The sequence below is a fragment of the Dendrobates tinctorius genome, unplaced genomic scaffold (assembly GCF_039654945.1).
Source record: "Dendrobates tinctorius isolate UK_male_01 unplaced genomic scaffold, ASM3965494v1 ptg000018l, whole genome shotgun sequence".
In the NCBI taxonomy this organism is placed as follows: Eukaryota; Metazoa; Chordata; class Amphibia; order Anura; family Dendrobatidae; genus Dendrobates; species Dendrobates tinctorius.
The window spans coordinates 21640691-21654310 of NW_027361686.1; the positions used below are offsets into that span (position 1 = coordinate 21640691).

The following is a 13620-nucleotide window of genomic DNA, read 5'->3' on the forward strand; positions in this document are numbered from 1 at the left end:
TCAAATTGAAAATGTAAAAAAAATCAATTTTAAAATTGCTGTTTTTTTCTTGTCATTCACAGAGAGTTAATGAAAGTTATTAAATATGTACAGCAAAATGGCAGTGGATAAAAATAGAAATTGTGCTGCAAAAAGACAGAAAAAGGAAACATAAAAATATATACTTCCAAGGGTTTTGATTGACATTTGTAGAGTGTGAAACACTACTGAAATAATATGTGCATGGCCGAAGTAGCTCAGTTGGGAGAGCGTTAGACTGAAGATCTAAAGGTCCCTGGTTCGATCCCGGGTGTCGGCAACATCCTTACATTTTACGGGGAAAATACGCAAAGCACATGGACAATCAGTCCAACTATCAAGTGGTAAAAACTTGAGAAAGTGGAACTTTTTCTTTTTGAGCAAGTTAGCATTTTTTGGTATTTTTACTCTATTTTGTTTATTTCAGTTTCTCTTAAATGTAAGAGGAATTAAAGGGAATCTGATAGATCTGATAGCATATATGGGCAGCACGCATCAGACACTAGCTGAATGATTTCAGCAGTGTATGTTTGACTATAAAATGATGTCGCATTACTGAGACAAACATCCTCAAAAATATGCTGGGGTCAAAGCTTTTTTGGGAAATCAGTTGAAAAGGCAAAAAACACAAGTCCACTCTCAGGCCCAACATCTTTTATTTGAAATATTGGAGGTTTCTACTTTAAGGGTAAGACAAAGCATCTACATGTTTGGCATTGCTCCAATGAGGAGAGCCCACTTAAAAATGTATGGGGTGCTTGTCTCCGTAAGCACAAGCTGTTCACTAAACTGCAATTCTGGATGTTTCAGAGTGAAAACACCTGCAGGGCGAAAATAGTAGTTGCAGGTGTTGATGAATTCATTGAGAGAAGTAATTTCTAAAATGGGGTCATGTTGGGGAAGTTTTCTGCTGTTTTGGTACCTTTGGTACTCTGCAAATTTCACCCGCAAACTATGCTTGCAAAATTTGCATTCTAAAACCCAAATAGCAATCTTATTTTCAAAGCCCTGCTGTGTGGCCAAACAGTAGTTTCTGAAGAATTATGGGCGTTACTGCGTTTGTGAGAATCTAACATTTCTATCACCCTAACAAAGTAAATGGAGATTTAAAAATTAATGCTGACAAAAAGTACACATTTGGAAAATGTTATTTATTAAATTTTGTGTGATGCGAAAAGTTGGCTTAAGGATATAAACAATCAAAGAATAAAAATTGCTAATATTTCAAATTTTAAAGCAAACTTTAGTTACTTTCACAGGAAAAACTAAAACTATAGTGACTTAAATCGTTAATATTAAGTACAATGTGTCACAAAAAACACTTTCCGAATTGTGGGGATATGTTGAAGCATTCCAGAAGAGTTAATACGACATAAAGTGATACATGTCATATTTTAGAAAAAATTGGGCTTGGCCAGTAAGCTCAAACTAGGCTCGATCACTAATAGTTTTGAAATCTGTATTAAAAGAAAAAATGTAAAATTTGTTATAAAATCACTGTCAATCACAAGTATTGGTCATAATTCTGCTGATTAACTTGAAAAGAGTTAAGTAACAAAAGCAACCAGAAGTCAGGATGGCTGAGCCATCTATGGCGCTGTGTGGGTTTCAATCTCACCTCTGACATCACCTTTATATTTCAAGAAACAATACCGCTTCTCTTCAGTGATTGATTTGATGGGGGTCAAACCAAACTTAGTAATAGACCTTAAAAACCTGTTCCCAAATTTGGCACTTCCTGGTAGTTTTTGGGGTGAATCAGAAATTGTCCTTTCAAAAAAGAACTCTAGGAACATCAAATAGATTTTTGTGCATATGTTAGCTGTTTAGGCACTGGAAAAATACTGCAGATGGTCAAAGGGGAGGTACCACTTTACCTCTGTGTTCTCTTTCCCTATTTAGTCAGACAGTCCAACTCCTATGGTGATGTCCTGGTAGATTTCTATAAACTAAACTGCTGGCAGGTCTAATTTCATATTGTTTTACTTCATTCATTACTAGACCATAATGATCCTTAATAAACAAAAGCTTAAAAAGTAGTTAATCATAGTTTAAAAAGTTTGAAATGCGCATGTGCTACTGACATCTAAGTTTCAGCACATTTTGGGACAAATGTTCTCACTGTCATCATTAACAATCATTAAAATATTTTCTTTAAGTTTTTGCCTCTTTATTACTCCAATAGTTTGCATCTAATAACAACTAAAACTTGATGTAACATTATGCCTGCAAATTGTGTTTCATGTGCAACTATCAACTGTCCCACAAACACAGGGTCTCTATTAAACTGGTAAATGGAGTCAAATTGAAAATGTAAAAAAAATCAATTTTAAAATTGCTGTTTTTTTCTTGTCATTCACAGAGAGTTAATGAAAGTTATTAAATATGTACAGCAAAATGGCAGTGGATAAAAATAGAAATTGTGCTGCAAAAAGACAGAAAAAGGAAACATAAAAATATATACTTCCAAGGGTTTTGATTGACATTTGTAGAGTGTGAAACACTACTGAAATAATATGTGCATGGCTGAAGTAGCTCAGTTGGGAGAGCGTTAGACTGAAGATCTAAAGGTCCCTGGGGGAAAATATGCAAAGCACATGGACAATCAGTCCAACTATCTGCGGAAAATAAAGTGGTAAAAACTTGAGAAAGTGGAACATTTTCTTTTTGAGCAAGTTAGCATTTTTTGGTATTTTTACTCTATTTTGTTTATTTCAGTTTCTCTTAAATGTAAGAGGAATTAAAGGGAATCTGATAGCATATATGGGCAGCACGCATCAGACACTAGCTGAATGATTTCAGCAGTGTAGCAGTGTATGTTTGACTATAAAATGATGTCGCATTACTGAGACAAACATCCTCAAAAATATGCTGGGGTCAAAGCTTTTTTGGGAAATCAGTTGAAAAGGCAAAAAACACAAGTCCACTCTCAGGCCCAACATCTTTTATTTGAAATATTTGAGGTTTCTACTTTAAGGGTAAGACAAAGCATCTACATGTTTGGCATTGCTCCAATGAGGAGAGCCCACTTAAAAATGTATGGGGTGCTTGTCTCCGTAAGCACAAGCTGTTCACTAAACTGCAATTCTGGATGTTTCAGAGTGAAAACATCTGCAGGGCGAAAATAGTAGTTGCAGGTGTTGATGAATTCATTGAGAGAAGTAATTTCTAAAATGGGGTCATGTTGGGGGAGTTTTCTGCTGTTTTGGTACATTTGGTACTCTGCAAATTTCACCCGCAAACTATGCTTGCAAAATTTGCATTCCAAAACCCAAATAGCAGTCTTATTTTCAAAGCCCTGCTGTGTGGCCAAACAGTAGTTTCTGAAGAATTATGGGCGTTACTGCGTTTGTGAGAATCTAACATTTCTATCACCCTAACAAAATAAATGGAGATTTAAAAATTAATACTGACAAAAAGTACACATTTGGAAAATGTTATTTATTAAATTTTGTGTGATGCGAAAAGTTGGCTTAAGGATATAAACAATCAAAGAATAAAAATTGCTAATATTTCAAATTTTAAAGCAAACTTTAGTTACTTTCACAGGAAAAACTAAAACTATAGTGACTTAAATCGTTAATATTAAGTACAATGTGTCACAAAAAACACTTTCCGAATTGTGGGGATATGTTGAAGCATTCCAGAAGTGTTAATGCGACATAAAGTGATACATGTCATATTTTAGAAAAAATTGGGCTTGGCCATTTAGCTCAAACTAGGCTCGATCACTAATAGTTTTGAAATCTGTATTAAAAGAAAAAATGTAAAATTTGTTATAAAATCACTGTCAATCACAAGTATTGGTCATAATTCTGCTGATTAACTTGAAAAGAGTTAAGTAACAAAAGCAACCAGAAGTCAGGATGGCTGAGCCATCTATGGCGCTGTGTGGGTTTCAATCTCACCTCTGACATCACCTTTATATTTCAAGAAACAATACCGCTTCTCTTCAGTGATTGATTTGATGGGGGTCAAACCAAACTTAGTAATAGACCTTAAAAACCTGTTCCCGAATTTGGCACTTCCTGGTAGTTTTTGGGGTGAATCAGAAATTGTCTTTTCAAAAAAGAACTCTAGGAACATCAAATAGATTTTTGTGCATATGTTAGCTGTTTAGGCACTGGAAAAATACTGCAGATGGTCAAAGGGGAGGGACCACTTTACCTCTGTGTTCTCTTTCCCTATTAAGTCAGACAGTCCGACTCCTATGGTGATGTCCTGGTAGATTTCTATAAACTAAACTGCTGGCAGGTCTAATTTCATATTGTTTTACTTCATACATTACTAGACCATAATGATCCTTAATAAACAAAAGCTTAAAAAGTAGTTAATCATAGTTTAAAAAGTTTGAAATGCGCATGTGCTACTGACATCTAAGTTTCAGCACATTTTGGGACAAATGTTCTCACTGTCATCATTAACAATCATTAAAATATTTTCTTTAAGTTTTTGCCTCTATATTACTCCAATAGTTTGCATCTAATAACAACTAAAACTTGATGTAACATTATGCCTGCAAATTGTGTTTCATGTGCAACTATCAACTGTCCCACAAACACAGGGTCTCTATTAAACTGGTAAATGGAGTCAAATTGAAAATGTAAAAAAAATCAATTTTAAAATTGCTGTTTTTTTCTTGTCATTCACAGAGAGTTAATGAAAGTTATTAAATATGTACAGCAAAATGGCAGTGGATAAAAATAGAAATTGTGCTGCAAAAAGACAGAAAAAGGAAACATAAAAATATATACTTCCAAGGGTTTTGATTGACATTTGTAGAGTGTGAAACACTACTGAAATAATATGTGCATGGCCGAAGTAGCTCAGTTGGGAGAGCGTTAGACTGAAGATCTAAAGGTCCCTGGTTCGATCCTGGGTGTCGGCAACATCCTTACATCTTACGGGGAAAATACGCAAAGCACATGGACAATCAGTCCAACTATCAAGTGGTAAAAACTTGAGAAAGTGGAACTTTTTCTTTTTGAGCAAGTTAGCATTTTTTGGTATTTTTACTCTATTTTGTTTATTTCAGTTTCTCTTAAATGTAAGAGTAATTAAAGGGAATCTGATAGATCTGATAGCATATATGGGCAGCACGCATCAGACACTAGCTGAATGATTTCAGCAGTGTATGTTTGACTATAAAATGATGTCGCATTACTGAGACAAACATCCTCAAAAATATGCTGGGGTCAAAGCTTTTTTGGGAAATCAGTTGAAAAGGCAAAAAACACAAGTCCACTCTCAGGCCCAACATCTTTTATTTGAAATATTGGAGGTTTCTACTTTAAGGGTAAGACAAAGCATCTACATGTTTGGCATTGCTCCAATGAGGAGAGCCCACTTAAAAATGTATGGGGTGCTTGTCTCCGTAAGCACAAGCTGTTCACTAAACTGCAATTCTGGAGGTTTCAGAGTGAAAACATCTGCAGGGCGAAAATAGTAGTTGCAGGTGTTAATGAATTCATTGAGAGAAGTAATTTCTAAAATGGGGTCATGTTGGGGGAGTTTTCTGCTGTTTTGGTACCTTTGGTACTCTGCAAATTTCACCCGCAAACTATGCTTGCAAAATTTGCATTCCAAAACCCAAATAGCAGTCTTATTTTCAAAGCCCTGCTGTGTGGCCAAACAGTAGTTTCTGAAGAATTATGGGCGTTACTGTGTTTGTGAGAATCTAACATTTCTATCACCCTAACAAAGTAAATGGAGATTTAAAAATTAATACTGACAAAAAGTACACATTTGGAAAATGTTATTTATTAAATTTTGTGTGATGCGAAAAGTTGGCTTAAGGATATAAACAATCAAAGAATAAAAATTGCTAATATTTCAAATTTTAAAGCAAACTTTAGTTACTTTCACAGGAAAAACTAAAACTATAGTGACTTAAATCGTTAATATTAAGTACAATGTGTCACAAAAAACACTTTCCGAATTGTGGGGATATGTTGAAGCATTCCAGAAGAGTTAATACGACATAAAGTGATACATGTCATATTTTAGAAAAAATTGGGCTTGGCCATTTAGCTCAAACTAGGCTCGATCACTAATAGTTTTGAAATCTGTATTAAAAGAAAAAATGTAAAATTTGTTATAAAATCACTGTCAATCACAAGTATTGGTCATAATTCTGCTGATTAACTTGAAAAGAGTTAAGTAACAAAAGCAACCAGAAGTCAGGATGGCTGAGCCATCTATGGCGCTGTGTGGGTTTCAATCTCACCTCTGACATCACCTTTATATTTCAAGAAACAATACCGCTTCTCTTCAGTGATTGATTTGATGGGGGTCAAACCAAACTTAGTAATAGACCTTAAAAACCTGTTCCCAAATTTGGCACTTCCTGGTAGTTTTTGGGGTGAATCAGAAATTGTCCTTTCAAAAAAGAACTCTAGGAACATCAAATAGATTTTTGTGCATATGTTAGCTGTTTAGGCACTGGAAAAATACTGCAGATGGTCAAAGGGGAGGGACCACTTTACCTCTGTGTTCTCTTTCCCTATTAAGTCAGACAGTCCGACTCCTATGGTGATGTCCTGGTAGATTTCTATAAACTAAACTGCTGGCAGGTCTAATTTCATATTGTTTTACTTCATTCATTACTAGACCATAATGATCCTTAATAAACAAAAGCTTAAAAAGTAGTTAATCATAGTTTAAAAAGTTTGAAATGCGCATGTGCTACTGACATCTAAGTTTCAGCACATTTTGGGACAAATGTTCTCACTGTCATCATTAACAATCATTAAAATATTTTCTTTAAGTTTTTGCCTCTATATTACTCCAATAGTTTGCATCTAATAACAAATAAAACTTGATGTAACATTATGCCTGCAAATTGTGTTTCATGTGCAACTATCAACTGTCCCACAAACACAGGGTCTCTATTAAACTGGTAAATGGAGTCAAATTGAAAATGTAAAAAAAATAAATTTTAAAATTGCTGTTTTTTTCTTGTCATTCACAGAGAGTTAATGAAAGTTATTAAATATGTACAGCAAAATGGCAGTGGATAAAAATAGAAATTGTGCTGCAAAAAGACAGAAAAAGGAAACATAAAAATATATACTTCCAAGGGTTTTGATTGACATTTGTAGAGTGTGAAACACTACTGAAATAATATGTGCATGGCTGAAGTAGCTCAGTTGGGAGAGCGTTAGACTGAAGATCTAAAGGTCCCTGGGGGAAAATATGCAAAGCACATGGACAATCAGTCCAACTATCTGCGGAAAATAAAGTGGTAAAAACTTGAGAAAGTGGAACTTTTTCTTTTTGAGCAAGTTAGCATTTTTTGGTATTTTTACTCTATTTTGTTTATTTCAGTTTCTCTTAAATGTAAGAGGAATTAAAGGGAATCTGATAGCATATATGGGCAGCACGCATCAGACACTAGCTGAATGATTTCAGCAGTGTAGCAGTGTATGTTTGACTATAAAATGATGTCGCATTACTGAGACAAACATCCTCAAAAATATGCTGGGGTCAAAGCTTTTTTGGGAAATCAGTTGAAAAGGCAAAAAACACAAGTCCACTCTCAGGCCCAACATCTTTTATTTGAAATATTGGAGGTTTCTACTTTAAGGGTAAGACAAAGCATCTACATGTTTGGCATTGCTCCAATGAGGAGAGCCCACTTAAAAATGTATGGGGTGCTTGTCTCCGTAAGCACAAGCTGTTCACTAAACTGCAATTCTGGATGTTTCAGAGTGAAAACATCTGCAGGGCGAAAATAGTAGTTGCAGGTGTTGATGAATTCATTGAGAGAAGTAATTTCTAAAATGGGGTCATGTTGGGGGAGTTTTCTGCTGTTTTGGTACATTTGGTACTCTGCAAATTTCACCCGCAAACTATGCTTGCAAAATTTGCATTCCAAAACCCAAATAGCAGTCTTATTTTCAAAGCCCTGCTGTGTGGCCAAACAGTAGTTTCTGAAGAATTATGGGCGTTACTGCGTTTGTGAGAATCTAACATTTCTATCACCCTAACAAAATAAATGGAGATTTAAAAATTAATACTGACAAAAAGTACACATTTGGAAAATGTTATTTATTAAATTTTGTGTGATGCGAAAAGTTGGCTTAAGGATATAAACAATCAAAGAATAAAAATTGCTAATATTTCAAATTTTAAAGCAAACTTTAGTTACTTTCACAGGAAAAACTAAAACTATAGTGACTTAAATCGTTAATATTAAGTACAATGTGTCACAAAAAACACTTTCCGAATTGTGGGGATATGTTGAAGCATTCCAGAAGTGTTAATGCGACATAAAGTGATACATGTCATATTTTAGAAAAAATTGGGCTTGGCCATTTAGCTCAAACTAGGCTCGATCACTAATAGTTTTGAAATCTGTATTAAAAGAAAAAATGTAAAATTTGTTATAAAATCACTGTCAATCACAAGTATTGGTCATAATTCTGCTGATTAACTTGAAAAGAGTTAAGTAACAAAAGCAACCAGAAGTCAGGATGGCTGAGCCATCTATGGCGCTGTGTGGGTTTCAATCTCACCTCTGACATCACCTTTATATTTCAAGAAACAATACCGCTTCTCTTCAGTGATTGATTTGATGGGGGTCAAACCAAACTTAGTAATAGACCTTAAAAACCTGTTCCCGAATTTGGCACTTCCTGGTAGTTTTTGGGGTGAATCAGAAATTGTCTTTTCAAAAAAGAACTCTAGGAACATCAAATAGATTTTTGTGCATATGTTAGCTGTTTAGGCACTGGAAAAATACTGCAGATGGTCAAAGGGGAGGGACCACTTTACCTCTGTGTTCTCTTTCCCTATTAAGTCAGACAGTCCGACTCCTTTGGTGATGTCCTGGTAGATTTCTATAAACTAAACTGCTGGCAGGTCTAATTTCATATTGTTTTACTTCATTCATTACTAGACCATAATGATCCTTAATAAACAAAAGCTTAAAAAGTAGTTAATCATAGTTTAAAAAGTTTGAAATGCGCATGTGCTACTGACATCTAAGTTTCAGCACATTTTGGGACAAATGTTCTCACTGTCATCATTAACAATCATTAAAATATTTTCTTTAAGTTTTTGCCTCTATATTACTCCAATAGTTTGCATCTAATAACAACTAAAACTTGATGTAACATTATGCCTGCAAATTGTGTTTCATGTGCAACTATCAACTGTCCCACAAACACAGGGTCTCTATTAAACTGGTAAATGGAGTCAAATTGAAAATGTAAAAAAAATCAATTTTAAAATTGCTGTTTTTTTCTTGTCATTCACAGAGAGTTAATGAAAGTTATTAAATATGTACAGCAAAATGGCAGTGGATAAAAATAGAAATTGTGCTGCAAAAAGACAGAAAAAGGAAACATAAAAATATATACTTCCAAGGGTTTTGATTGACATTTGTAGAGTGTGAAACACTACTGAAATAATATGTGCATGGCCGAAGTAGCTCAGTTGGGAGAGCGTTAGACTGAAGATCTAAAGGTCCCTGGTTCGATCCCGGGTGTCGGCAACATCCTTACATTTTACGGGGAAAATACGCAAAGCACATGGACAATCAGTCCAACTATCAAGTGGTAAAAACTTGAGAAAGTGGAACTTTTTCTTTTTGAGCAAGTTAGCATTTTTTGGTATTTTTACTCTATTTTGTTTATTTCAGTTTCTCTTAAATGTAAGAGTAATTAAAGGGAATCTGATAGATCTGATAGCATATATGGGCAGCACGCATCAGACACTAGCTGAATGATTTCAGCAGTGTATGTTTGACTATAAAATGATGTCGCATTACTGAGACAAACATCCTCAAAAATATGCTGGGGTCAAAGCTTTTTTGGGAAATCAGTTGAAAAGGCAAAAAACACAAGTCCACTCTCAGGCCCAACATCTTTTATTTGAAATATTGGAGGTTTCTACTTTAAGGGTAAGACAAAGCATCTACATGTTTGGCATTGCTCCAATGAGGAGAGCCCACTTAAAAATGTATGGGGTGCTTGTCTCCATAAGCACAAGCTGTTCACTAAACTGCAATTCTGGATGTTTCAGAGTGAAAACACCTGCAGGGCGAAAATAGTAGTTGCAGGTGTTGATGAATTCATTGAGAGAAGTAATTTCTAAAATGGGGTCATGTTGGGGAAGTTTTCTGCTGTTTTGGTACCTTTGGTACTCTGCAAATTTCACCCGCAAACTATGCTTGCAAAATTTGCATTCTAAAACCCAAATAGCAATCTTATTTTCAAAGCCCTGCTGTGTGGCCAAACAGTAGTTTCTGAAGAATTATGGGCGTTACTGCGTTTGTGAGAATCTAACATTTCTATCACCCTAACAAAGTAAATGGAGATTTAAAAATTAATGCTGACAAAAAGTAAACATTTGGAAAATGTTATTTATTAAATTTTGTGTGATGCGAAAAGTTGGCTTAAGGATATAAACAATCAAAGAATGAAAATTGCTAATATTTCAAATTTTAAAGCAAACTTTAGTTACTTTCACAGGAAAAACTAAAACTATAGTGACTTAAATCGTTAATATTAAGTACAATGTGTCACAAAAAACACTTTCCGAATTGTGGGGATATGTTGAAGCATTCCAGAAGAGTTAATACGACATAAAGTGATACATGTCATATTTTAGAAAAAATTGGGCTTGGCCAGTAAGCTCAAACTAGGCTCGATCACTAATAGTTTTGAAATCTGTATTAAAAGAAAAAATGTAAAATTTGTTATAAAATCACTGTCAATCACAAGTATTGGTCATAATTCTGCTGATTAACTTGAAAAGAGTTAAGTAACAAAAGCAACCAGAAGTCAGGATGGCTGAGCCATCTATGGCGCTGTGTGGGTTTCAATCTCACCTCTGACATCACCTTTATATTTCAAGAAACAATACCGCTTCTCTTCAGTGATTGATTTGATGGGGGTCAAACCAAACTTAGTAATAGACCTTAAAAACCTGTTCCCAAATTTGGCACTTCCTGGTAGTTTTTGGGGTGAATCAGAAATTGTCCTTTCAAAAAAGAACTCTAGGAACATCAAATAGATTTTTGTGCATATGTTAGCTGTTTAGGCACTGGAAAAATACTGCAGATGGTCAAAGGGGAGGTACCACTTTACCTCTGTGTTCTCTTTCCCTATTTAGTCAGACAGTCCAACTCCTATGGTGATGTCCTGGTAGATTTCTATAAACTAAACTGCTGGCAGGTCTAATTTCATATTGTTTTACTTCATTCATTACTAGACCATAATGATCCTTAATAAACAAAAGCTTAAAAAGTAGTTAATCATAGTTTAAAAAGTTTGAAATGCGCATGTGCTACTGACATCTAAGTTTCAGCACATTTTGGGACAAATGTTCTCACTGTCATCATTAACAATCATTAAAATATTTTCTTTAAGTTTTTGCCTCTATATTACTCCAATAGTTTGCATCTAATAACAACTAAAACTTGATGTAACATTAAGCCTGCAAATTGTGTTTCATGTGCAACTATCAACTGTCCCACAAACACAGGGTCTCTATTAAACTGGTAAATGGAGTCAAATTGAAAATGTAAAAAAAATCAATTTTAAAATTGCTGTTTTTTTCTTGTCATTCACAGAGAGTTAATGAAAGTTATTAAATATGTACAGCAAAATGGCAGTGGATAAAAATAGAAATTGTGCTGCAAAAAGACAGAAAAAGGAAACATAAAAATATATACTTCCAAGGGTTTTGATTGACATTTGTAGAGTGTGAAACACTACTGAATTAATATGTGCATCGCCGAAGTAGCTCAGTTGCAAGAGCGTTAGACTGAAGATCTAAAGGTCACTGGTTCGATCCCGGGTTTCTGCAACATCTTTCCCCTTTACATTTTAGGGGGAAAATATGCAAAGCACAGGGACAATCAGTCCAACTATCTTCGGAAAATAAAGTGGTGAAAACTTGAGAAAGTGGAACTTTTTCTTTTTGAGCAAGTTAGCATTTTTTGGTATTTTTACTCTATTTTGTTTATTTCAGTTTCTCTTAAATGTAAGAGGAATTAAAGGGAATCTGATAGCATATATGGGCAGCACGCATCAGACACTAGCTGAATGATTTCAGCAGTGTATGTTTGACTATAAAATGATGTCGCATTACTGAGACAAACATCCTCAAAAATATGCTGGGGTCAAAGCTTTTTTGGGAAATCAGTTGAAAAGGCAAAAAACACAAGTCCACTCTCAGGCCCAACATCTTTTATTTGAAATATTGGAGGTTTCTACTTTAAGGGTAAGACAAAGCATCTACATGTTTGGCATTGCTCCAATGAGGAGAGCCCACTTAAAAATGTATGGGGTGCTTGTCTCCGTAAGCACAAGCTGTTCACTAAACTGCAATTCTGGAGGTTTCAGAGTGAAAACATCTGCAGGGCGAAAATAGTAGTTGCAGGTGTTAATGAATTCATTGAGAGAAGTAATTTCTAAAATGGGGTCATGTTGGGGGAGTTTTCTGCTGTTTTGGTACCTTTGGTACTCTGCAAATTTCACCCGCAAACTATGCTTGCAAAATTTGCATTCCAAAACCCAAATAGCAGTCTTATTTTCAAAGCCCTGCTGTGTGGCCAAACAGTAGTTTCTGAAGAATTATGGGTGTTACTGTGTTTGTGAGAATCTAACATTTCTATCACCCTAACAAAGTAAATGGAGATTTAAAAATTAATACTGACAAAAAGTACACATTTGGAAAATGTTATTTATTAAATTTTGTGTGATGCGAAAAGTTGGCTTAAGGATATAAACAATCAAAGAATAAAAATTGCTAATATTTCAAATTTTAAAGCAAACTTTAGTTACTTTCACAGGAAAAACTAAAACTATAGTGACTTAAATCGTTAATATTAAGTACAATGTGTCACAAAAAACACTTTCCGAATTGTGGGGATATGTTGAAGCATTCCAGAAGAGTTAATACGACATAAAGTGATACATGTCATATTTTAGAAAAAATTGGGCTTGGCCATTTAGCTCAAACTAGGCTCGATCACTAATAGTTTTGAAATCTGTATTAAAAGAAAAAATGTAAAATTTGTTATAAAATCACTGTCAATCACAAGTATTGGTCATAATTCTGCTGATTAACTTGAAAAGAGTTAAGTAACAAAAGCAACCAGAAGTCAGGATGGCTGAGCCATCTATGGCGCTGTGTGGGTTTCAATCTCACCTCTGACATCACCTTTATATTTCAAGAAACAATACCGCTTCTCTTCAGTGATTGATTTGATGGGGGTCAAACCAAACTTAGTAATAGACCTTAAAAACCTGTTCCCAAATTTGGCACTTCCTGGTAGTTTTTGGGGTGAATCAGAAATTGTCCTTTCAAAAAAGAACTCTAGGAACATCAAATAGATTTTTGTGCATATGTTAGCTGTTTAGGCACTGGAAAAATACTGCAGATGGTCAAAGGGGAGGGACCACTTTACCTCTGTGTTCTCTTTCCCTATTAAATCAGACAGTCCGACTCCTATGGTGATGTCCTGGTAGATTTCTATAAACTAAACTGCTGGCAGGTCTAATTTCATATTGTTTTACTTCATTCATTACTAGACCATAATGATCCTTAATAAACAAAAGCTTAAAAAGTAGTTAATCATAGTTTAAAAAG

General features: G+C 34.7%; 2 non-coding genes across 2 annotated transcripts; both read left to right on the plus strand.

Moving 5' to 3' along the window:
• The first annotated feature begins 225 nt into the window (after nt 1-225).
• On the plus strand, nt 226-298 carry TRNAF-GAA (transfer RNA phenylalanine (anticodon GAA)). Its single transcript has one exon. It is a non-coding gene; the product is annotated as a tRNA-Phe (tRNA).
• A 9143-nt stretch (nt 299-9441) lies between these two features.
• Nucleotides 9442-9514, plus strand: TRNAF-GAA (transfer RNA phenylalanine (anticodon GAA)). The gene has a single exon. It is a non-coding gene; the product is annotated as a tRNA-Phe (tRNA).
• Nucleotides 9515-13620: the final 4106 nt, after the last annotated feature.